The 26,982-nt window shown below is 41.9% G+C and overlaps 1 protein-coding gene across 1 annotated transcript in view; it reads right to left on the reverse strand.

Moving 5' to 3' along the window:
- TCTN1 (tectonic family member 1) overlaps positions 1 to 26,982 on the reverse strand; it is a 380,029-nt gene that overhangs the window by 83,552 nt on the left and 269,495 nt on the right. The gene's annotated exons all lie outside the window — the stretch shown is intronic.

Consider the following 26,982-nt stretch of genomic DNA (forward strand, 5'->3'; position numbering starts at 1 on the left):
TTTAATTAAAATTTAGACCTGCCTGAAAAGGACAGGGCGGGCCGTGGACTGGATACACTACAAGTGAAATAAATTTATCAGGTAAGCATAAATTATGTTTTCTCTTGTTAAGTGTATCCAGTCCACGGATCATCCATTACTTGTGGGATACCAATACCAAAGCTAAAGTACACGGATGATGGGAGGGACAAGGCAGGAACTTAAACGGAAGGAACCACTGCCTGTAGAACCTTTCTCCCAAAAACAGCCTCCGAAGAAGCAAAAGTATCAAATTTGGAAAAAGTATGAAGGGAAGACCAAGTTGCAGCCTTGCAAATCTGTTCAACAGAGGCCTCATTTTTAAAGGCCCAGGTGGAAGCCACAGCTCTAGTAGAATGAGCTGTAATCCTTTCAGGAGGCTGCCGTCCAGCAGTCTCATAGGCTAAACGGATTAAACTCCGAAGCCAAAAAGAAAGAGAGGTTGCCGAGGCCTTCTGACCTCTCCTCTGTCCAGAGTAAACAACAAACGGTTAGATGTTTGGCGAAAATCTTTAGTAGCCTGTAAGTAAAACTTCAAGGCATGGACTACGTCTAGATTATGCAAAAGACGTTCCTTCTTTGAAGAAGGATTAGGACATAATGATGGAACAACAATCTCTTGATTGATATTCTTGTTAGAAACCACCTTAGGTAAAAACCCAGGTTTTGTACGCAGAACAACTTTATCTGAATGAAAGATCAGAAAAGGAGAATCACAATGTAAGGCAGATAACTCCGAGACTCTTCGAGCCGAGAAAATAGCCATCAGAAAAAGAACTTTCCATGAAAGAAGTTTGATATCAATAGAATGAAGGGGTTCAAACGGAACCCCTTGAAGAACTTTAAGAACCAAGTTTTAAGCTCCATGGAGGAGCAACAGGTTTAAACACAGGCTTAATTCTAACTAAAGCCTGACAAAATGCCTGAACGTCTGGAACGTCTGCCAGACGCTTGTGTAAAAGAATAGACAGAGCAGAAATCTGTCCCTTTAAAGAACTAGCTGATAATCCTTTGTCCAAACCCTCTTGGAGGAAGGACAATATCCTAGGAATCCTAACCCTACTCCATGAGTAATTCTTGGATTCACACCAATGAAGATATTTACGCCATATCTTGTGGTAAATTTTCCTGGTGACAGGCTTTCGTGCCTGTATTAAGGTATCAATTACTGACTCGGAGAAGCCACGCTTTGATAGGATCAAGCGTTCAATCTCCATGCAGTCAGTCTCAGAGAAAGTAGATTCGGATGATTGAAAGGACCTTGTATTAGAAGGTCTTGTCTCAGAGGCAGAGTCCATGGTGGAAAGGATGACATGTCCACTAGGTCTGCATACCAGGTCCTGCGTGGCCACGCAGGCGCTATCAATATCACCGATGCTCTTTCCCGTTTGATTTTGGCAATCAGACGAGGGAGAAGAGGAAACGGTGGAAACACATAAGCCAGGTTGAAGAACCAAGGCGCTGCTAGAGCATCTATCAGTGCCGCTTCTGGGTCCCTGGACCTGGATCCGTAACAAGGAAGCTTGGCGTTCTGGCGATACGCCATGAGATCCAATTCTGGTTTGCCCGAACGGAGAACCAATTGAGCAAACACCTCCGGATGGAGTTCCCATTCCCCCGGATGAAAAGTCTGATGACTTAGAAAATCCGCCTCCCAGTTCTCTACACGTGGGATATGGATCACTGACAGGTGGCAAGAGTGAGTCTCTGCCCAGCGAATTATCTTGGAGACTTCTGACATCGCTAGGGAACTCCTGGTTCCCCCTTGATGGTTGATGTAAGCCACAGTCGTGATGTTGTCCGACTGAAATCTGATGAACCTCAGTGTTGCTAGCTGAGGCCAAGCCAGAAGAGCATTGAATATTGCTCTTAACTCCAGAATATTTATTGGGAGGAGTTTCTCATCCTGAGTCCATGAACCCTGAGCCTTCAGGGAGTTCCAGACTGCACCCCAAACTAGAAGGCTGGCATCTGTTGTTACAATTGTCCAATCTGGTCTGCGAAAGGTCATACCCTTGGACAGATGGGCCCGAGATAACCACCAGAGAAGAGAATCTCTGGTTTCCTGATCCAGATTTAGTAGAGGGGACAAATCTGTGTAATCCCCATTCCACTGACTGAGCATGCATAATTGCAGCGGTCTGAGATGCAGGCGCGCGAATGGCACTATGTCCATCGCCGCTACCATTAAGCCGATTACTTCCATGCACTGAGCCACCGTGGGGCGCGGAATGGAGTAAATTTTCATTTCTACAGAATCTATTAGAGTCCCTAGGAAGGAAACCCTCGTGAGAGGAGATAGAGAACTCTTTTCTTCGTTCACTTTCCACCCATGCGACCTCCGGAATGCCAGAACTATCTCTGTATGAGATTTGGCAATTTGAAAGCTTGACGCCTGTATCAGGATATCGTCCAGCTAAGGAGCCACCGCTATGCCTCGCGTTCTTAGGACCGCCAGAAGTGAGCCCAGAACCTTTGTAAAAATTCTTGGGGCTGTAGCCAACCCGAATGGAAGAGCTACAAATTGGTAATGCCTGTCTAGAAAGGCAAACCTCAGGAACTGATGATGATTCTTGTGAATTGGAATGTGAAGGTAGGCATCCTTTAAGTCCACTGTGGTCATGTACTGACCCTCTTGGATCATGGGTAAAATGGTTTGAATAGTTTCCATCTTGAATGACGGAACTCTGAGGAATTTGTTTAGGATCTTTAAATCCAAAATTGTTCTGAAGGTTCCCTCTTTTTTGGGAACCACAAACAGATTTGAATAAAACCCCTGTCCTTGTTCCGTCCGCAGAACTGGATGGATCACTCCCATTACAAGGAGATCTTGTACGCAGCTTAGGAATGATTCTTCCTTTATCTAGTTTGCAGATAATCTTGAAAGGTGAAATCTCCCTTGTGGAGGAGAAGCTTTGAAGTTCAGAAGATATCCCTGAGATATGATCTCCAACGCCCAGGGATCCTGAACATCTCTTGCCCACGCCTGGGCAAAGAGAGAGAGTCTGCCCCCTACTAGATCCGTTGTCGGATAGGGGGCCGCTCCTTCATGCTGTCTTAGAGGCAGCAGCAGGCTTTCTGGCCTGCTTGCCCTTGTTCCAGGACTGGTTAGGTTTCCAGGCCTGCTTGGATTGAGCAAAAGTTCCCTCTTGTTTTGACGCAGAGGAAGTTGATGCTGCACCTGCCTTGAAATTTCAAAAGGCACGAAAATTAGACTGTTTGGCCTTTGATTTGGCCCTGTCCTGAGGAAGGGTATGACCCTTACTTACAGTAATGTCAGCAATAATTTCTTTCAAACCAGGCCCGAATAAGGTCTGCCCCTTGAAAGGAATGTTGAGTAATTTAGACTTTGAAGTCACATCAGCTGACCAGGATTTGAGCCATAGCGCCCTACGCGCCTGGATGGCGAATCCGGAATTCTTAGCCGTTAGTTTAGTCAAATGAACAATGGCATCAGAAACAACTGAGTTAGCTAGCTTAAGAGTTCTAAGCTTGTCAACAATTTCAGTCAATGGAGCTGTATGGATGGCCTCTTCCAGGGCCTCAAATCAGAATGCCGCCGCAGCAGTGACAGGCGCAATGCATGCAAGGGGCTGTAAAATAAAACCTTGTTGAATAAACATTTTCTTAAGGTAACCCTCTAATTTTTTCTCCATTGGATCTGAAAAACATAATTTATGTAAGAACTTACCTGATAAATTCATTTCTTTCATATTAGCAAGAGTCCATGAGCTAGTGACGTATGGGATATACATTCCTACCAGGAGGGGCAAAGTTTCCCAAACCTTAAAATGCCTATAAATACACCCCTCACCACACCCACAATTCAGTTTAACGAATAGCCAAGAAGTGGGGTGATAAGAAAAGAGCGAAAGCATAAAAAAAAAAATAAGGAATTGGAATAATTGTGCTTTATACAAAAAAATAATAACCACCACAAAAAAGGGTGGGCCTCATGGACTCTTGCTAATATGAAAGAAATTAATTTATCAGGTAAGTTCTTACATAAATTATGTTTTCTTTCATGTAATTAGCAAGAGTCCATGAGCTAGTGACGTATGGGATATAAATACCCAAGATGTGGAACTTCCACGCAAGAGTCACTAGAGAGGGAGGGAAAAAATAAAGACAGCCAATTCCGCTGAAAAATTAATCCACTACCCAAATCAAAAGTTTCAATTTTAATAATGAAAAAACCTAAAATTATAAGCAGAAGAATCAAACTGAAACAGCTGCCTGAAGTACTATTCTACCAAAAACTGCTTCTAAAGAAGAGAAAACATCAAAATGGTAGAAATTAGTAAAAGTATGCAAAGAAGACCAAGTCATTGCTTTGCAAATCTGATCAACAGAAGCTTCATTCTTAAAAAGCCCAGGAAGTAGAAACTGACCTAGTAGAATGAGCCGTAATCCTCTGAGACGGGGAATAATCCGACTCCAAATAAGCATAATGAATCAAAAGCTTAACCAAGATGCCAAAGAAATGGCAGAAGCCTTCTGACCTTCCTAAAACCAGAAAAGATAACAAATAGACTAGAAGTCTGTCTGAAATCTGAGTAGCTTCAACATAATATTTCAAATCTCTTACCACATCCTAAAGAATGTAAGAATCTTACTAAAGAATTCTTAGGATTAGGACACAAGGAAAAGACAATAATTCCTCCACTAATGTTGTTAGAATTCACAACTTAGGTGAAAATTGAAATGAGGACAGCAAAAAAACACCTTATCCTGATGAAAAATCAGAACAAGGAGATTCACAAGAAAAAACAGATAATTCAAAAACTGTTCTAGCTGAAGAGATGTCCAAAAAGAACAATACTTTCCATGAAAGTAATGAATGTCCAGAGCAAGCATATGCTCAAAATAGAAGAGCCTGAAAAACCTTCAGAACCCAATTAAGACTCCAAGGAGGAACCTGAAAAACCTGAAAAAAATGATGAATATCAGGAAGTAACACTGCCTTATCCTGATGAAAAATCAGAAAAGGATATTCACAAAAAAAGAGCAGATAACTCAAAAACTCTTCTAGTAGAAGAAATAACCAAAAGGAACAATACTTTTCCAAGAAAGTAATTTAATGTTCAGAAAAAGCATAGTTTCAAACGGAGGAGCCTGTAAAGCCCTCAGCACCAAATTGAGACTCCAAAGAGGAGAGATTGAATTAATGACAGGCTTGATATGGACCAAAGCCTGTACAACACAATGAATATCAGGATGATTAGCAATCTTTCTGTGAAAAAACAGAATTTATGTTTACCTGATAAATTACTTTCTCCAACGGTGTGTCCGGTCCACGGCGTCATCCTTACTTGTGGGATATTCTCTTCCCCAACAGGAAATGGCAAAGAGCCCAGCAAAGCTGGTCACATGATCCCTCCTAGGCTCCGCCTTCCCCAGTCATTCGACCGACGTAAAGGAGGAATATTTGCATAGGAGAAATCATATGATACCGTGGTGACTGTAGTTAAAGAAAATAAATCATCAGACCTGATTAAAAAACGCGGGCCGTGGACCGGACACACCGTTGGAGAAAATTCTGTTTTCTCCAACATAGGTGTGTCCGGTCCACGGCGTCATCCTTACTTGTGGGAACCAATACCAAAGCTTTAGGACACGGATGATGGGAGGGAGCAAATCAGGTCACCTAGATGGAAGGCACCACGGTTTGCAAAACCTCTCTCCCAAAAATAGCCTCAGAAGAAGCAAAAGTATCAAATTTGTAAAATTTGGTAAAAGTGTGCAGTGAAGACCAAGTCGCTGCCTTACATATCTGATCAACAGAAGCCTCGTTCTTAAAGGCCCATGTGGAAGCCACGGCCCTAGTGGAATGAGCTGTGATTCTTTCAGGAGGCTGCCGTCCGGCAGTCTCATAAGCCAATCTGATGATGCTTTTAAGCCAAAAAGATAGAGAGGTAGAAGTTGCTTTTTGACCTCTCCTTTTACCAGAATAAACAACAAACAAGGAAGAAGTTTGTCTGAAATCCTTTGTAGCATCTAAATAGAATTTTAGAGCATGCACTACATCCAAATTGTGCAACAAACGTTCCTTCTTTGAAACTGGATTCGGACACAAAGAAGGCACGACTATCTCCTGGTTAATGTTTTTGTTAGAAACAACTTTCGGAAGAAAACCAGGTTTAGTACGCAAAACCACCTTATCTGCATGGAACACCAGATAAGGAGGAGAACACTGCAGAGCAGATAACTCTGAAACTCTTCTAGCAGAAGAAATTGCAACCAAAAACAAAACTTTCCAAGATAATAACTTGATATCAACGGAATGTAGGGGCTCAAACGGAACCCCCTGAAGAACTGAAAGAACTAAATTGAGACTCCAAGGGGGAGTCAAAGGTTTGTAAACAGGCTTGATTCTAACCAGAGCCTGAACAAAAGCCTGAACATTTAAACACCAAAAAACTCTAAGCCATCTCCGTGGAGATGTTGCCTGTACAACGGCAAAGAGAATGACTGGGGAAGGCGGAGCCTAGGAGGGATCATGTGACCAGCTTTGCTGGGCTCTTTGCCATTTCCTGTTGGGGAAGAGAATATCCCACAAGTAAGGATGACGCCGTGGACCGGAAACACCTATGTTGGAGAAAAGAACAGAAAGAGTAGAGATTTGTCCTAACAAAGAACTGAAGACAAAACCTTATCCAAACCAACCTGAAAAAACAAAATTCTATGAATTTTAAAAGAATGCCAAGAAAAGTAGGTCTTCCAGACTCAATATAAATCTTTCTAGAGACAGATTTATGAGCCTGAAACATAGTATTAATCAATGAGTCAGAAAAACCTCTATGACTAAAACCAAGCGTTCAATCTCCATCCCTTCAAATTTAATGATTTGAGATCCTGATGGAAAAAATGGCCTTGAGAAAGAAAAAGGTCTGGTTTAAACGGAGGTGTCCAACATTGGCAACTGGCCATCCGAATGAGATTCGTATACCAAAACCTGAGAGGCCATGCTGGAGCTACCAGCATAACAAACAAATACTCCATAAGAATTTTGGAAGAAGAACTAGAGGCGGAAAGAAATAGTCACATTAAAACATTAAACGTCTCTTCTTCAAAAAGAAACTAACTGAAAAACTCTGAGAAAGCACGGAGTTCTAAAATATCAAATGGTAATCTCGCCTCCTGAGATTTCCAAACCCCTTGTGCTGACAGAGATCCTCAGACAGCCTCCCAACCAAAAAGACTCACATCTGTAGAGATCATGGTCCAGGTTGAAAGAAACGAAGAGACCTGTAGAACTAAATGATGGTGATCTTAACCACCAAAACAAGAGAGATAAATATTAGGATTCGAAGATTTAAAATGCGAAATCCTAGAATCCCTGCACCATAATTCAGCATAAAAGACTGGAAAGGTTCTTTCTATTGAAAATGAGCAAAGGGAATTAAATCCAATGCTGTGGCCATAAGACCTAAAACTTCTATGCATAAATAGCAACTGAAGGAAATAATAGAGACTAAAGGTACCGACAAACGGAACACAATAAAATTGTCCCTTGTCTGATAGAGACAAAGACAGTGACACAAACTATCTGGAAACCTAAAAAAAGGTGACCCTTGTGTGAGGAATCAAGAGCTTTTTGAAAAAAAGATCCTCTAACTATGTCCTGAAGAGCAAAGTGAATCATATGAGATTCCGCATCCTCAGAAAATAATCTGAATGAAAACAGAAAAATGAAAATATGCATTTATTGTATCTAATGAAAACAAATAATGCTATCACTGACCAAAAAAAGGCAGAATAGTTTGAATAGAACTCCAGAATCCAGTTCCTAAAAATGGAACTGGAAGAAATACCCCAGAAGATTCCAGGTCTGAGCAGCGCTTGAACCCCACGGGTGATCAGCCATGCTTCAACAGTACCCAAAATATATAGGACCGAAACACACTTAAAGAAAGTGTTAGCCTTACTGGAATAAAATCAAAGAAATTTGGACCGAATAGAACCAAATAAATTTCAAAGAAGTCTAACCTGCCCCTTGCCAGCCAAGCTGGAATACGGCACGTACATTGCAATTTTAGGGAGCTGATTTCGAACTTAAAAATTTCCAATTAAAAACATGTTACTTGGGAAAGAATTCAGGAATTCGTTCCTTAATAAGAACAACCAAACTAGTATAAGCTTAAAGTTTTAGTCTTAGAACTCAATCTTGAAGCCCAGAGTAACAGTTAAGAATTGAATCCAATTATAAAACAAATAATTGATTATCTTAGAACAAAAGAAATATGGATTTTTAAAAATCACAAAATTCTTCTAGCTAAAATAGCTAAAGACATAGATTAACCCTCATTTGCGAAAATATTCAATAAAATGAAATTATTAGCATGATAGTCCAGTTAAAGGACCAGTCAATACAGTGGACTTGCATAATCAATAAATGCAAAACAACAAGACAAATGCAAAAGCACCTAGTCTAGTAAATGTTGTCCCTTAACAATGCTAAAATAAATCATAATCTGATACTTGATCTTAAAGTAAACAGAACAAAAATTAAGCAATTGCAACATCCAAATAAATCACAGGACCAAGAAAAGTACCTGAAACTAAATAATTTTCCATAAATAAAATACAACCATTTAAAGGAAAATAAATACTATTTTGCTATAGAAACAATAGCATAATTAGTAGGAGTAGAGATAGCCCCAATAAATTGGAGAACCCTCCAAATTGAATTTAACTGCTGGCAAAGAATATAGTTTAAAACCTTTGAAGAAGGAATAAAAGAAAATTCTCAGCCTATTCCATTCCCTATTATGAGGAATTGGAAAGAAAACCTCTGAAAACACAGAAGAATAAATAAGCAGAAATAGTGTCAGCTAGTCTTGAAAAAGAACTAGTTACCTTAATATCCAAAATAATCAACACCTTTTCAACAAAGAACAAATGTACTTTAATAAAAAAATAAAATAAAAAAGTAGATTTGTTAGTGTCAATATCTGATGAAGAAAATTCTGAATGAGAAAAAACATCATCAGAGAAGGATAAATCAGTATGTTGTTGGTCATTTGAAACTTCAATAATTAAAAAAGAAGTGAAAAAGACCTAAAAATTTTATTAGAAGGCACGATGTCAGACAAAGCCTTTAAAATAGAATCAGAAAAATATTTCTTATAAATCTTCTAAATATTTCTTGTACATAAGATGTAGAAAGAATGGCAATATATAAAGCATAAATACTAATGGATTCTGCATGTAAAAGTTTATCATAATAACTTATTACAAACCATAGCTAAAGATAAACATTCATAACATTTAAAATAAATGAACTTAGCTTTGGTAGGACTGAACTCAGTCAAGCATTTTTCCAGAAGTAGCTTTTGATCCAGGGTCAATCTGAGACATCTTGCAATATGTAATAGAAAAAACAACATATAAAGCAAAATCTATCAAATTCCTTAAATGACAGTTTCAGGAATGGGAAAAAATGCCAATGAACAAGCTTCTAGCAACCAGAAGCAAATAAACAATGAGACATAAATAATGTGGAGACAATAATGATGCCCATATTTTTTAGCGCCAAAAAAGACGCCCACACTATTTGGCGCCTAAATGCTTTGGCGCCAAAAATGACGCCGCATCCGGAAACGCCGACATCTTTGGTGCAAAAAAACCTCAAAAAAAAGCATGCACATACAAACAACTTCCGGTGACAAGTATGACGCCGGAAATGACTAAGAAATTTTTTGCGCCAAAAAAGTCTGCGCCAAAAATGACGCAATAAAATGAAGCATTTTCAGCCCCCGCGAGCCTAACAGCCCACAGGAAAAAAAGTCAAATTTTAAAGGTAAGAAAAATTTAATATTCAAATGCATTATCCCAAATAATGAAACTGACTGTCTGAAATAAGGAATATTGAACATCTTGAATCAAGGCAAATAAATGTTTAAACACATATATTTAGAACTTTATATAAAAGTGCCCAACCATAGTTTAGAGTGTCACAGAAAATAAGACTTACTTACCCCAGGACACTCATCTACATATAGTAGAAAGCCAAACCAGTACTGAAACGAGAATCAGTAGAGGTAATGGTATATAAAAGAGTATATCGTCGATCTGAAAAGGGAGGTAAGAGATGAATCTCTACGCCCGATAACAGAGAACCTATGAAATAGACCCCGTAGAAGGAGATCATTGAATTCAAATAGGCAATACTCTCTTCACATCCCTCTGACATTCACTGCACGCTGAGAGAAAAACCGGGCTCCAGCCTGCTGCGGAGCGCATATCAACGAAGAATCTAGCACAAACTTACTTCACCACCTCCACGGGAGGCAAAGTTTGTAAAACTGAATTGTGGGTGTGGCGAGGGGTGTATTTATAGGCATTTTAAGGTTTGGGAAACTTTGCCCCTCCTGGTAGGAATGTATATCCCATACGTCACTAGCTCATGGACTCTTGCTAATTACAAGAAAGAAAAGCACAACTGTCCTCAACCGGGATAGTGGTACGCTTTGCTAAAGTAGAAACTGCTCCCTCCACCTTAGGGACAGTCTGCCATAAGTCCCGTGTAGTGGCATCTATTGGAAACATTTTTCTAAATATAGGAGGTGGGGAAAAGGGCACACCGGGCCTATCCCACTCCTTACTAATAATTTCTGTAAGCCTTTTAGGTATTGGAAAAACATCAGTACTCACCGGCACTGCATAGTATTTATCCAGCCTACACAATTTCTCTGGCACTGCAATTGTGTCACAGTCATTCAGAGCAGCTAATACCTCCCCAAGCAATACACGGAGGTTCTCAAGCTTAAATTTAAAATTAGAAATCTCTGAATCAGGTCTCCCCGATTCAGAGACGTCACCCACAGACTGAAGCTCTCCGTCCTCAGGTTCTGCATATTGTGACGCAGTATCAGACATGGCTCTTACAGCATCTACGCGCTATGTATCTCATCTAACCCCAGAGCTATCGCGCTTGCCTCTCAATTCAGGCAATCTGGATAATACCTCTGACAGGGTATTATTCATGATTGCAGCCATGTCCTGCAAAGTAATCGCTATGGGCGTCCCTGATGTACTTGGCGCCATATTAGCGGGCGTCCCTTGAGCGGGAGGCGAAGGGTCCGACACGTGGGGAGAGTTAGTCGGCATAACTTCCCCCTCGACAGACCCCTCTGGTGACAATTCTTTTATAGATAAAGACTGATCTTTACTGTTTAAGGTGAAATCAATACATTTAGTACACATTCTCCTATGGGGCTCCACCATGGCTTTTAAACATAATGAACAAGTATCCTCTGTTTCAGACATGTTTGTACAGACTAGCAATGAGACTAGCAAGCTTGTAAAACACTTTAAAGCAAGTTAACAAGCAATATAAAAAACGTTACTGTGCCTTTAAGAGAAACAAATTGACAAAATTTGAAATAACAGTGAAAAAAGGCAGTTACACTAACAACATTTTTACAATGTATGTAACAAGTTAGCAGAGCATTGCACCCACTTGCAAATGGATGATTAACCCCTTAATAACAAAAACAGAATAATAAATGACAAAAACGTTTTTTAAACACAGTCACAACAACTGCCAAAGTCTACTGTGATTGTTACCCTCCTCAAACACGACTTTGAAGCCTTTTGAGCCCTTCAGAGATGTCCTGTATCATGCAGAGGGAAGCTGAATGTCTCTGTCAGTATTTTTATCTGCACAGAAAAGCACTAAAATAGGCCCTTCCCACTCATATTGCAACAGTGGAAAGCTTCAGGAAACTGTTTCTAGGCAAAAATCAAGCCACCCATGTGGAAAAAAACTAGGCCCCAATAAGTTTTGTCACCAAACATATATAAAAACGATTAACATGCCAGCAAACGTTTTATATTACACTTTTATAAGAGTATGTATCTCTGTTAATAAGCCTGATACCAGTCGCTATCACTGCATTTAAGGCTTAACTTACATTAATCCGGTATCAGCAGCATTTTTCTAGCAAATTCCATCCCTAGAAATATATTAACTGCACATACCTTATTGCAGAAAAAACCTGCACGCCATTCCCCCTCTGAAGTTACCTCACTCCTCAGAATATGTGAGAACGGCAGTGGATCTTAGTTACTTCTGCTAAGATCATAGAAATCACAGGCAGATTCTTCTTCTAATGCTGCCTGAGATGAAACAGTACACTCCGGTACCATTTAAAAATAACAAACTTTTGATTGAAGTTAAAAAAAACTAACTATAATACACCACTCTCCTCTTACTACGTACATCTTTGTTGAGAGTTGCAAGAGAATGACTGGATATGGCAGTGAGGGGAGGAGCTATATAGCAGCTCTGCTGTGGGTGATCCTCTTGCAACTTCCTGTTGGGAAGGAGAATATCCCACAAGTAATGGATGATCCGTGGACTGGATACACTTAACAAGAGAAATGAGAAACTAAAGGGTGCAGTGGTGACTGTATTTTAAAAGTAAAAAACACCTGCCTTAAAGTGACAGGGCGGGCCGCAGACTGGATACACCACAAGAGAAAGAAATTTATCAGGTAAGCATAAATTTTGTTTTCTCTTGTAAGGTGTATCCAGTCCACGGGTTCATCCATTACTTGTGGGATACCAATACCAAAGCTTTAGGACACGGATGAAGGGAGGGACAAGGCAGGAACTTAAACGGAAGGCGCCACACTGCCTGCAAGACCTTTCTCCCAAAAATAGCCTCCGAGGAAGCAAAAGTATCAAATTTGTAGAATTTAGAAAAAGTATGAAGCGAAGACCAAGTCGCCGCCTTACAAATCTGTTCAACAGAGGCCTCATTTTTAAAAGCCCATGTGGAAGCTACCGCTCCAGTGGAATGAGCTGTAATTCTTTCAGGAGGCTGCTGGCCAGTAGTCTCATAAGCTAAACGGATTATTTTTCTCAGCCAAAAAGAAAGAGAAGATGCCGAAGCCTTTTGGCCTCTCCTCTGTCCAGAGTAGACAACAAACAATGCAGATGTTTGACGAAAATCCTTAGTAGCTTGTAAATAAAACTTTAAAGCATAAACCACGTCAAGATTATGTAATAGACGTTCCTTCTTTGAAGAAGGATTAGGACACAGTGACGGAACAACAATCTCCTGATTGATATTCTTATTAGATACCACCTTAGGAAGAAACCCAGGTTTGGTACGCAAAACTACCTTATCTGCATTGAAGATCAGATAAGGGGAATCACACTGTAAGGCAGATAACTCTGAAACTCTTCGAGCCGAAGAAATAGCTACCAAAAACAGAACTTTCCAAGATAAAAGCTTGATATCTATGGAATGCAGAGGTTCAAACGGAACCCCTTGAAGAACTTTAAGAACTAAATTTAAACTCCATGGCGGAGCAACAGGTTTAAACACAGGCTTGATTCTAACTAAAGCCTGACAAAATAGCCTGAACGTCTGGAACATCTGCCAGACGCTTGTGCAGAAGAATAGACAGAGCAGAAATCTGTCCCTTTAAGGAACTAGCTGAAAATCCCTTCTCCAATCCTTCTTGCAGAAAGAATAATATCCTAGGAATCCTGACTTTACTCCATGAGTAACCCTTGGATTCACACCAATGAAGATATTTACACCATATCTTATGATAGATTTTCCTGGTGACAGGCTTTCGAGCCTGAATCAAGGTATCAATGACCGACTCGGAGAAACCACGTTTTGATAAAATCAAGCGTTCAATCTCCAAGCAGTCAGCCGCAGAGAAATTAGATTTGGATATTTTTACAGTGTGTATAAGGGACTAAAGCAGCATTGCACCCACTTGCAAATGGATGATTAACCCTTTAGGCCCCAAACCGGATTTGAAAAACGTTAAAAAAACATTAATAAACAGTTAAACACCTTGCCACAGCTCTGCTGTGGCTCCTACCAGCCCTCAAATACGATTTAGGAAAGAAATAAGCCCTCTATAGTGGTCCTCAGATGCCAGAGGACTCCTTTAGGGAAGCTGGATGTCTCAGTCTGAATATGAACTGCGCATCTAGAGCGCGAAAATAAGCCCCTCCCACCATGCACTCGATGTCAGAGGGCCTTAAGAAAATACTCCTAGGAGTATCTGACTAGCCATGTGGAAACTAGGCCCCAAAAAAACGATTTATCACCCTCAGAGAAAAAATCTTCTTTCTATATAACATGTAAACGTTTTGTCACTAAGAAATATGAGTATTAACATGAATATTACCCTTTTTTGTAAGCATGATCCCAGTCGTTAAATCACTGCATCAGGCTTACCTCAATTATACAAGGCTCTGTCAGCATTTTCTAGATCTTATCATCTCTCTAGAAATAAATATACTGAACATACCTCAAAGCAGGTAAACTGCAAACCGTTCCCCCAACTGAAGTCTTTCCCATACTCTTCAGTTATGCGTGAGAACAGCAATGGACCTTAGTTACAAACCGCTAAGATCATCAACCTCCAGGCAGATTCTTCTTCTAATTTCTGCCTGAGAATAAAACAGTACAACGCCGGTACCGTTTAAAAATAACAAACTTTTAATTGAAGGTAAAATTACACTAAGTCACCACATATCTCTTGATACTTCCTATCTTGTCGAGAGATGCAAGAGAATGACTGGGGGTGGCAGTTAGGGGAGGAGCTATATAGACAGCTCTGCTGTGGGTGTCCTCTTGCAGCTTCCTGTTGGGAAGGAGAATATCCCACAAGTAATGGATGAACCCGTGGACTGGATACACCTTACAAGAGAAAGATAGCTAATACCTTTGCTACCCATTCCCCAGCTTTGCACAACCAACATTGTTATATTAATATACTTTATAATCTCTAAATCTCTGCCTGTTTCTAAGCCCCTGCAGGTCGCCTCTTATCGGAGTGCATTTTAAAAGCTTTTCACAGACGTGCAGTGCTAGTTCATGTGTGCCATATAGATACTATTGTTCTCACTCCTGTAGAGTTATGCAGGAACCATCACTATTTGCCTAAAATGCAAATTTGTAAAGAGCACTGAATGTCAATGACTGACTCGGAGAAGCCACGCCTTGATAAAATCAAGCGTTCAATCTCCAGGCAGTCAGTCTCAGAGAAATTAGATTTGGATGATTGAAAGGACCTTTTAGTAGAAGGTCTTGTCTCAGAGGCAGAGGCCAAGGTGGAAAGGATGACATGTCCACCAGGTCTGCATACCAGGTCCTGCGTGGCCACGCAGGCGCGATCAAGATCACCGATGCTCTCTCCTGTTTGATTTTGGCAATCAGTCGAGGGAGCAGAGGAAACGGTGGAAACACATAAGCCAGGTTGAAGAACCACGGTGCTGCTAGAGCATCTATCAGCGTCGCTTCTGGGTCCCTGGACCTGGATCCGTAACAAGGAAGCTTGGCGTTCTGGCGAGACGCCATGAGATCCAATTCTGGTGTGCCCCAACGATGAACCAATTGAGCAAACACCTCCGGATGGAGTTCCCACTCCCCCGGATGAAAAGTCTCACGACTTAGAAAATCCGCCTCCCAGTTCTCTACACCTGGGATATGGATCGCTGATAGATGGCAAGAGTGAGTCTCTGCCCAGCGAATTATCTTGGAGACTTCTAACATCGCTAGGGAGCTCCTGGTCCCCCCTTGATGGTTGATGTAAGCCACAGTCGTGATGTTGTCCGACTGAAATCTGATGAACCTCAGGGTTGCTAACTGAGGCCAAGCTAGAAGAGCATTGAATATTGCTCTTAACTCCAGAATATTTATTGGGAGGAGTTTCTCCTCCTGAGTCCATGATCCCTGAGCCTTCAGGGAATTCCAGACTGCACCCCAACCTAGAAGGCTGGCATCTATTGTTACAATTGTCCAATCTGGCCTGCGAAAGGTCATACCTTTGGACAGATGGACCCGAGATAGCCACCAGAGAAGAGAATCTCTGGTCTCTTGATCCAGATTTAGCAGAGGGGACAAATCTGTGTAATCCCCATTCCACTGACTGAGCATGCATAATTGCAGCGGTCTGAGATGTAGGCGCGCAAATGGCACTATGTCCATCGCCGCTACCATTAAGCCGATCACTTCCATGCACTGAGCCACTGAAGGGCGCGGAATGCAGTGAAGAACACGGCAGGAATTTAGAAGCTTTGATAACCTGGACTCCGTCAGGTAAATTTTCATTTCTACAGAATCTATCAGAGTTCCTAGGAAGGAAACCCTTGTGAGGGGTGATCGAGAACTCTTTCCCTCGTTCACTTTCCACCCATGCGACCTCAGAAATGCCACCACTATGTCCGTATGAGATTTGGCAATTTGAAAGTTTGACGCCTGTATCAGGATGTCGTCTAGATAAGGGGCCACTGCTATACCCCGTGGTCTTAGGACCGCCAGAAGAGACCCCAGAACTTTTGTAAAAATTCTTGGGGCTGTAGCTAACCCGAAGGAAAGAGCCACAAACTGGTAATGCCTGTCTAGAAAGGCAAACCTTAGGAACCGATGATGATCTTTGTTAATCGGTATGTGAAGGTAAGCATCCTTCAAATCCACTGTGGTCATGTACTGACCCTCCTGGATCATAGGTAGGATTGTCCGAATAGTTTCCATTTTGAACGATGGAACTCTGAGGAATTTGTTTAAGATCTTTAGATCCAAAATTGGTCTGAAGGTTCCCTCTTTTTTGGGAACCACAAACAGATTTGAATAAAATCCCTGTCCTTGTTCCATCTTTGGAACTGGATGGATCACTCCCATTATTAGGAGGTCTTGCACACAGCGTAAGAATGCCTCTTTCTTTATCTGGTTTACAGATAAACTTGAAAGGTGAAATCTCCCTTGTGGGGGGGAAGCTTTGAAGTCCAGAAGATATCCCTGAGATATGATCTCCAACGCCCCCGGGGATCCTGAACATCTCTTGCCCACGCCTGGGCGAAGAGAGAAAGTATGCCCCCTACTAGATCCGTTGCCGGATAGGGGGCCGTTCCTTCATGCTGTCTTAGAGGCAGCAGCAGGCTTTCTGGCCTGCTTGCCTTTGCTCCAGGCCTGGTTAGATTTCCAGGCCGGCTTGGATTGCGCAAAAGTTCCCTCTTGTTTTGTAGCAGAGGAAGTTGATGCTGCACCTGCCTTGAAGTTTCGAAAGGCACGAAAATTAGACTGTTTGGCCCTTGATTTGGCCCTGTCCTGAGGAAGGGTATGACCCTTACCTCCAGTAATGTCAGCAATAATTTCCTTCAAACCAGGCCCGAATAGGGTCTGCCCCTTGAAGGGAATGTTAAGTAATTTAGACTTTGAAGTCACGTCAGCTGACCAAGATTTAAGCCATAGCGCCCTACGCGCCTGGATGGCGAATACAGAATTCTTAGCCGTTAGTTTAGTCAAATGAACAATGGCATCAGAAACAAAAGAATTAGCTAGCTTAAGTGTTCTAAGCTTGTCAAGTATTTCAGTCAATGGAGTAGCTGTCTGAAAGGCCTCTTCCAGAGACTCAAACCAGAACGCTGCAGCAGCAGTGACAGGAGCAATGCATGCAAGGGGCTGCAGGATAAAACCTTGTTGAATAAACATTTTCTTAAGGTAACCTTCTAATTTTTTATCCATTGGATCTGAAAAAGCACAACTGTCCTCGACAGGGATAGTGGTACGCTTTGCTAAAGTAGAAACTGCTCCCTCCACCTTAGGGACCGTCTGCCATAAGTCCCGTGTGGTGGCGTCTATTGGAAACATTTTTCTAAAAATAGGAGGGGGGAAAACGGCACACCGGGTCTGTCTCACTCCTTAGTAATAATTTCTGTAAACCTTTTAGGTATTGGAAAAACGTCAGTACACACCGGCACCGCGTAGTATTTATCCAGTCTACACAATTTCTCTGGCACTGCAATTGTGTCACAGTCATTCAGAGCAGCTAAAACCTCTCCAAGCAACACCCGGAGGTTCTCAAGCTTAAATTTAAAAGTAGACATATCTGAATCAGGTTTCCCCGAGTCAGAGACGTCACCCACAGACTGAAGCTCTTCCTCAGCTTCTGCATATTGTGACGCAGTATCAGACATGGGCCTTAAAACATCTGCGCGCTCTGTATTACGTCTAACCCCAGAGTTATCGCGCTTTCCTCTGACAGGGTATTATCCATGATTGCCGCCATGTCCTGCAAAGTAATCGCTATGGCCGTCTTTGATGCACTTGGCGCCATTTTAGCGTGAGTCTCTTAAGCGGGAGTCAAAGGGTCCGACACGTGGGGAGAGTTAGTCGGCATAACTTCCCTGTTGAGAGCTTGCAAGAGAATGACTGGGTATGGCAGTTAGGGGAGGAGCTATATAGCAGCTCTGCTGTGGGTGATCCTCTTGCAACTTCCTGTTGGGAAGGAGAATATCCCACAAGTAATGGATGATCCGTGGACTGGATACACCTAACAAGAGAAAAAGAAAGAAGAATTATGGGGCAAACTTGTACTACAATAGTGAGGTGGTCACAGACAATCATTTAGTAGTGAAAATGCTGTTAAACTAAAACTTATCTTTTAATAATGACTTAAAAAAACAGAATTTATGCTTACCTGATAAATTTCTTTCTCCTACGGTGTGTCCGGTACACGGCTTCATCCTTACTTGTGGGAATATTCTCTTCCCTAACAGGAAATGGCAAAGAGAGCACAGCAAAAGCTGCCCATATAGCTCCCCCTCTGGCCCCGCCCCCCAGTCATTCGACCGACGGTTAGGAGAAAAAGGAGAAACCACAGGGTGCCGTGGTGACTGTAGTGTGCAGAAACAAAATTTTTTAAACCTGACTAAAAGCCAGGGCGGGCCGTGGACCGGACACACCGTAGGAGAAAGAAATTTATCAGGTAAGCATAAATTCTGTTTTCTCCTACATTGGTGGTTCCGGTCCACGGCTTCATCCTTACTTGTGGGAACCAATACCAAAGCTTTAGGACACGGATGAAGGGAGGGAACAAGTCAGGTTACCTAAACGGAAGGCACCACGGCTTGCAAAACCTTTCTCCCAAAAACAGCCTCCGAAGAAGCATAAGTATCGAATTTGTAAAATTTGGCAAAAGTATGCAGAGAAGACCAAGTCGCTGCCTTACATATCTGATCAACAGAAGCCTCGTTCTTGAAGGCCCATGTGGAAGCCACAGCTCTAGTAGAGTGAGCTGTAATTCGTTCAGGAGGCTGCCGTCCGGCAGTCTCGTAAGCCAATCGGATGATGCTTTTAAGCCAAAAGGAAAGAGAGGTAGAAGTCGCTTTTTGACCTCTCCTTTTACCAGAATAAACAACAAACAAGGAAGATGTTTGTCTGAAATCTTTAGTAGCCTCTAAATAGAATTTTAGAGCACGGACTACGTCCAAATTGTGTAACAAACGTTCCTTCTTTGAAACTGGATTCGGACACAAAGAAGGTACAACTATCTCCTGGTTAATATTTTTGTTGGAAACAACTTTCGGAAGAAAACCAGGCTTAGTACGCAAAACCACCTTATCTGCATGGAACACCAGATAAGGAGGAGAACACTGCAGAGCAGATAACTCTGAAACTCTTCTAGCAGAAGAGATTGCAACCAAAAACAAAACTTTCCAAGATAATAACTTAATATCTACGGAATGTAAGGGTTCAAACGGAACCCCTTGAAGAACTGAAAGAACTAGATTTAGACTCCAGGGAGGAGTCAAAGGTCTGTAAACAGGCTTGATCCTAACCAGAGCCTGAACAAATGCTTGAACATCTGGCACAGCTGCCAGTCTTTTGTGAAGTAAAACAGATAAAGCAGAGATCTGTCCCTTCAGAGAACTTGCAGATAATCCTTTCTCCAAACCTTCTTGTAGAAAGGATAGAATCTTAGGAATTTTTATCTTGTTCCATGGGAATCCTTTAGATTCACACCAACAGATATATTTTTTCCATATTTTATGGTAAATTTTTCTAGTTACAGGCTTTCTAGCCTGAATCAGAGTATCTATTACAGAATCTGAAAACCCACGCTTTGATAAAAGGCCCATGTGGAAGCCACAGCCCTAGTAGAGAGCTGTGATTCGTTCAGGAGGCTGCCGTCCGGCAGTCTCATAAGCCAATCGGATGATGCTTTTCAGCCAAAAAGAAAGAGAGGTAGCAGTAGCTTTCTGCCCTCTCCTCTTACCAGAATAAACGACAAACAAGGAAGAAGTCTGTCTGAAATCCTTTGTTGCTTCTAAATAGAACTTTAAAGCACGGACCACATCTAAGTTTAACAAACGTTCCTTCTTCGAAACTGGATTCGGACACAGAGAAGGAACAACTATTTCCTGGTTAATATTCCTGTTGGAAACCACTTTTGGAAGAAAACCAGGTTTGGTACGCAAAACAACCTTATCTGTATGGAATACCAGATAGGGTGAAGTACACTGCAAAGCAGACAATTCAGAAACTCTTCTAGCAGAAGAAATAGCAACCAAAAACAGAACTTTCCAAGATAGTAACTTAATATCTATGGAATGTAAAGGTTCAAACGGAACCCCTTGAAGAACTGAAAGTACTAAGTTTAGACTCCATGGAGGAGTCATGGGTCTGTAGACAGGCTTGATTCTGACTAAGGCCTGTACAAATGCCTGTACATCTGGCACTGCTGCCAGACGTTTGTGCAACAAAACAGACAGAACAGATATCTGTCCTTTTAGAGAACTCGCTGACAACCCTTTATCCAAACCTTCTTGGAGAAAGGAAAGTATCCTAGGAATTTTAATTTTACTCCAAGAGAATCCCTTGGATTCGCACCAACAGATATATTTTTTCCACATCTTATGATAAATTTTCCTAGTCACAGGCTTTCTGGCTTGGACCAGAGTATCTATAACTGAATCTGAAAACCCACGCTTAGATAAAATCAAGCGTTCAATTTCCAAGCAGTCAGTTGCAGAGAGACTAGATTTGGATGTTCGAATGGACCTTGTACTAGAAGATCCCGTCTCAAAGGTAGCTTCCATGGTGGAACTGATGACATATTCACCAGGTCTGCATACCAAGTCCTGCGTGGCCACGCAGGAGCAATCAGAATCACTGAGGCCTCTTCCTGTTTGATCCTGGCTACAAGCCTGGGAAGGAGAGGGAACGGTGGAAACACATAAGCTAGGTTGAACGACCAAGGCGCCACCAATGCATCCACTAGTGTCGCCTTGGGATCCCTAGATCTGGACCCGTAGCGAGGAACCTTGAAGTTCTGACAAGACGCCATCAGATCCATATCTGGAGTGCCCCAAAGTTGAGTTAACTGGGCAAAGACTGACGACTCAGATAATCCGCCTCCCAGTTGTCTACTCCTGGGATGTGTATTGCAGATAGGTGGCAGGAGTGATCCTCCGCCCATTTGACGATCTTGGATACCTCTCTCATCGCCAAGAAACTCTTTGTTCCCCCCTGATGATGTACGCTACAGTCGTCATGTTGTCCGACTGAAATCTTATGAATCTGGCCTTCACCAGGTGAGGCCAGGCCAGGAGTGCATTGAATATCGCTCTCAGTTCCAAAATGTTTATCGGGAGAAGAGACTCTTCCCGAGACCATAGACCCTGAGCTTTCAGGGAGTCCCAGACCGCGCCCCAGCCTAAGAGACTGGCGTAGGTCATGACGATGACCCACTCTGGTCTGCGGAAACTCATTCCCTGAGACAGGTGATCCTGAGTCAACCACCAGCGGAGTGAGTCTCTGGTTACCTGGTCTACTTGAATCTGGGGAGACAAGTCTGCATAATCCCCATTCCACTGTTTGAGCATGCACAGTTGTAATGGTCTTAGATGAATTCGAGCAAAAGTAACCACGTCCATTGCTGCAACCATTAATCCTATTGCCTCCATGCACTGAGCTATGGAAGGCTGAGGAATAGATTGAAGAACCTGACAAGCGTTTAGAAGCTTTAATTTTCTGACCTCCGTCAGGAAAATCTTCATTTCTACAGAATCTATTATTGTTCCCAGAAAGGGAACCCTTGTGGACGGGGACAGGGAACTTTTTGCTACGTTCACCTTCCACCCGTGAGACCTGAGAAAGGATAAAACTATGTCTGTATGAGCCCTTGCTTTGGAAAGAGACGACGCTTGGATTAGGATGTCGTCTAGGTAAGGTGCTACAGCAATGCCCCTCGGCCTTAGAACCGCTAAAAGGGACCCTAGCACCTTTGTGAAAATTCTGGGAGCAGTGGCTAAACCGAATGGAAGAGCCACGAACTGGTAATGTTTGTCCAGGAAGGCGAACCTCAGGAACTGATGATGATCCTTGTGGATAGGAATATGCAGGTACGCATCCTTTAGGTCCACGGTAGTCATATATTGACCCTCCTGGATTGTCGGTAAGATCGTCCGAATGGTTTCCATTTTGAATGATGGAACTCTGAGGAATTTGTTTAGAATTTTTAAATCCAGAATTGGTCTGAAAGTTCCCTCTTTTTTGGGAACTACAAACAGGTTTGAGTAAAAACCCAGACCTTGTTCCACTGTTGGAACTGGGTGTATCACTCCCATCTTTAGTAGGTCTCCTACGCAATGTAAGAATGCCTGTCTCTTTATCTGGTCTGAAGATAAGCGAGACATGTGGAACCTTCCCCTTGGAGGGAGTTCCTTGAACTCTAGAAGATACCCCTGAGAGACTATTTCTAGTGCCCAGGGATCCGGAACATCTCTTGCCCAAGCCTGAGCAAAGAGAGAAAGTCTGCCCCCTACTAGATCCGGTCCCGGATCGGGGGCTACCCCTTCATGCTGTCTTGGTAGCAGCAGCAGGCTTCTTGGCCTGTTTGCAATTGTTCCAGCCTTGCATTGGTTTCCACGCTGGTTTAGGCTGGGAGGCGTTACCCTCTTGTCTAGAGGCTGCAGAGTTAGGAGATGGTCCGTTCCTGAAATTGCGAAAGGAACGAAAATTAGATTTGTTTTTAGCCTTGAAAGGCCTATCCTGTGGGAGGGCATGGCCCTTTCCCCCAGTGATGTCTGAAATAATCTCCTTCAATTCTGTCCCGAAAAGGGTCTTACCTTTGAAAGGAATATTAAGCAGTTTTGTCTTGGACGACACATCCGCCGACCAAGATTTTAGCCAAAGCGCTCTGCGCGCCACTATTGCAAAACCTGAATTTTTCGCCGCTAATTTAGCTAATTGAAAAGCGGCATCTAAAATAAAGGAATTAGCCAACTTTAGTGCGTGAATTCTGTCCATGACTTCCTCATATGGAGTCTCCTTATGGAGCGAATTTTCTAGTTCCTCGAACCAAAAAGACGCCGCCGTGGTGACAGGAATAATGCACGAAATTGGTTGGAGAAGGAAACCTTGCTGAACAAATATCTTTTTAAGCAATCCTTCCCATTTTTTATCCATAGGATCTTTGAAAGCACAACTGTCCTCAATTGGAATAGTCGTGCGCTTGGCCAACGTAGAAACTGCCCCCTCCACCTTAGGGACTGTTTGCCATGCGTCCCTTCTGGGGTCGACAATGGGGAACATCTTCTTAAATATAGGAGGTGGGACAAAAGGTATACCTGGCTTCTCCCACTCCTTGGTCACTATGTCCGCCACCCTCTTGGGTATCGGAAAGGCATCAGCGTGCACAGGGACCTCTAGGAATTTGTCCATTTTGCACAATTTCTCTGGAATCACCAAAGAGTCACAATCATCAAGTGTAGTTAGCACCTCCTTAAGCAGGGCGCGGAGATGTTCTAACTTAAATTTAAATGCCACAATATCAGGTTCTGCCTGCTGAGAAACTTTTCCTGAATCAGAAATTTCTCCCTCAGACAGACCTTCCCTCACTACCAATTCAGATTGATGTGAGGGTATAACAGATAAATTATCCTCAGCGCCAACTTGCTCATCCTCTGTATTTAAAACTGAGCAATCACGCTTTCTGGGAAATGCTGGCAGTTTGGATAAAAGATTTGCTATAGAATTATCCATTACTGAAGTTAATTGTTGCATAGTAACAAGCATTGGCGGGCTAGATGTACTAGGTGTCGCCTGCGCGGGCAAAACTGGTGTTGACACAGAAGGAGAGGATGATGAACTATCCCCACTACCTTTATTTGAAGAATCATCTTGGGCAACCTTATTAAATGTGACAGTACTGTCCTTACTTTGTTTGGACGCTATGGCACAATTTGAACATACATTTAAAGGGGGAACCACCTTGGCCTCCATACACACAGAACATATGCTATCTGAAGGTATAGACATGTTAGACAGACTTTGGAAGGCTATTAATGCAATAAAATCGTTTTTAAACAAAACCGTTACTGTCTCTTTAAATAATAAACAGAGCACACTTTATTTCTGAATGCTTGAAAAACTATGAAGGAAATATCCGATTTTTACCGAATTTACACCCTAGTGTCTTAATGCTTTGAAAGCACACCAAATTTCAAGTCTCTAACCCCTTAAATGAGCAAACCGGAGCTAATTGTATAATTTACCAGTTTGAACCCACTACAGTCCCTGCCACAGCATTTGCTGCAGCTTTTACCTTCCTTGGGGGTTATTCACCACAGAAATAAGCCTTCTAGAAATCGTTTTTATGGCCACAGGACCCTCTCACATGAAGCTGCATGCACTGCTTCCAAAAGTAACTGCGCAACTGAGGCGCGAAAATGAGGCCTCCTCCCTCTGCATACCAGAGTGAAGAGGCCTTCCTGATTAAATTAGCTGTCTAACCAATTGTGAGGCGTAATAAAAATGTTCCCAAAAGTGTTTCCTATCACAAAAACACTCCAAAAGTCTAATAAATATTATATAAATCAATCGATTTAGCCCACAATAGTGTCAACCAGTATAGAGCCCATTTATAAGCCTTCATTCTGTTATGAGTCTAAGAAAATGGCTTACCGGTCCCATGAGGGAAAATGACAGTCTTCTAGCATTACTATGTCTTGTTAGAAAAGAGACTAGTCATACCTGGAGCAGAAAAGTCTGCAAACTGTTCCCCCCAACTGAAGTTCTCTGGTTTCAACAGTCCTGCGTGGGAACAGCAATGGATTTTAGTTACTGTTGCTAAAATCATACTCCTCTTTTAACAAAACTCTTCATCACTTTCTGTTGTAGAGTAAATAGTACAAACCGGTACTATTTTAAAATAACAAACTCTTGATAGAAGAAATAAAACTACAACTAACACCACATACTCTTTACCATCCCCGTGGAGATGCTACTTGTTCAGAGCGGCAAAGAGAATGACTGGGGGGCGGAGCCAGAGGGGGAGCTATATGGGCAGCTTTTGCTGTGCTCTCTTTGCCATTTCCTGTTAGGGAAGAGAATATTCCCACAAGTAAGGATGAAGCCGTGGACCGGACACACCAATGTAAGAGAAATATTAAACTCACATAACAAATGTAAAAAGTGTTAAAACAACATATATACAAGCCTGCCCCCCTGCATATACCGACCATGTCCCACTAATAAAGGATGGAAACCACTATTATACTCCAAAACAAAAGGATCAGCACACTGTGGGTAATTATCCCTATTGGCCAGTGTACTGAGAGTACAAAAGATCCCTATTGTAGTCTCAATTGCCAACAGGCCTATCTGATCTTTTGCAGTACCCTTGGCCATGCTGTATCCTCTATAAAAAAATCTATTGTCAGATTAGTGGTTCCAGTTGCCTTATGGGGCTAACAATTACAGAACATTAGACACATGCAGGAGGGCAATGCGAACGCCTGATGCACGTTTCACCACTGCTTTATCAAAGGCCTTCAAAGTGCTCTCGGACGTCTGCTTCGGATTGACTGCAATCATGACTTTGGTCCTTTGACATGCAGAAACACAGAACTTGTGTGAGAGGTGAGTGTTGCCTTTAGGATTAAAAATAAGTGCATGCTTTTAAATGGTGTAAGGTTTTACCTACCATAAATGGAACAAAAGATGTGCAAATAAAATAATCCAATACTGAATGCACAACTCTATTTTGGAGTATAGTAGTGGTTTCCATCCTTTATTAGTGTGACACGGTCGGTATATTCAGGGGGGCAGGCTTGTATATATGTTAATTTAACACTTTTTACATTTGTTATGTGAGTTTAATATTTTTAAAGTAATTATTAAAAGTTAAGTTTTAGTTTAACGCTCTTGTCCTACTATATGATTGTCTGTGACCACCTCACTATTGCAGTACAAGTGTGCCCCATACTGCTTCTTTCCTCTTCTCTTACCATATGTGTTATGCTTGTTTGGCATTAGGCACTGTCCCACTTGGGATACACAGGTTTAACCTCAGGGGGATCCTAAAGGTGGATACTGAGCCCCACTCCCCTGGATTTTTCCGAGGGCTATTTTGTTAATGAACAATAAGAGCCAGATTAGGAGTGGAGAGCCAACAGTTACGAGTGAGTGATAAGGAGTTTATCACAGTCACAATCACGATTCACACTAGAAGACTACCATGTCCTCAGAGCTCTGGTTACAATGAAACAAAAAAGTGTCCAAAACCCTCAAAAATACATTACAAATTACACTTATAATAAAACCATCTAATAAAAAATATTTTAAAACAAAAAGGCTTCAAATGGCTTTTACATAGAGATACATACATAGACATGTCTAAAGATGTATAGGTATGTATATATATATATGTACAGTTGTGTGCATAATTTTACATACCCTGGCAGAATTTATGATTTCTTGGCCATTTTCAGAGAATATGAATGATAACACAAAAACTTTTCTTTCACTCATGGTTAGTGTTTGGTTAGTGTGCCTTCTTATTGTTTGAACACTGCTGATTTGCATTCTCAATTCCTTGGATATCTTTTTATATCCCTTTCCTGTTTTATACAGTTCAACTACCTTTTCCTGCAGATCCTTTGACAATTCTTTTGCTTTCCCCATGACTCAGAATCCAGAAAGTCAGTGCAGCCCTGGATGAAAGATGCAAGGGTCTGTCAGGAGTCCAGAAACACATTGACCTTTTATACACACACACTAATTACAAGCAAACAGATCACAGGTGAGGATGGTTACCTTTAATAGCCATTCAAACCCCTTTGTGTCAACGTGTGTGCATGTTATCAGGCCAAAATCACCAGGGTATGTAAACTTTTTATCAGGGTCATTTGGGTAGTTT

The sequence above is a fragment of the Bombina bombina genome, chromosome 2 (assembly GCF_027579735.1).
Source record: "Bombina bombina isolate aBomBom1 chromosome 2, aBomBom1.pri, whole genome shotgun sequence".
Taxonomy (NCBI): Eukaryota; Metazoa; Chordata; class Amphibia; order Anura; family Bombinatoridae; genus Bombina; species Bombina bombina.